Here is a 443-nt window from a genome sequence, read left to right on the forward strand (position 1 = left end):
CCTTTCGGTTTACGCCTTCTAATGATTGCAAAAAGGGTTAAGGTGCGTTTTTTCGCTAAATTTAATTACACCAAAATGTGCTTTGCTGTTGGCTTGAAAAGGTCAAGTTTGGTTGCAAATTTTATTACAAGAATTTTTATTTAAAAGATATTTGACAGCAGTTTTTTTGCAACTTTTAATCATTAAAAGTTGTGATGCTCATAGGATTTTTTCCCTTTTGAAGATTTGATTTCTTTCACGAAATATTCAAGAGATTATTTCTGCTTTCTGTTAATGACTTGCAATGAAATTCTTAGTTGTTTTTATGTGATAATCACAGACTCGCGAAATCTTCCCTCTAATTTCTTAATAATTTATAGTAGAAATCCATGTACAAACAATAATATATTTTTTTCTTGCTTTATATCGGAATTTTAAATTTGTAAATTGCAACAATCATTGTG

The sequence above is a fragment of the Teleopsis dalmanni genome, chromosome 2, assembly GCF_002237135.1.
Source record: "Teleopsis dalmanni isolate 2A chromosome 2, ASM223713v2, whole genome shotgun sequence".
NCBI lineage: Eukaryota > Metazoa > Arthropoda > Insecta > Diptera > Diopsidae > Teleopsis > Teleopsis dalmanni.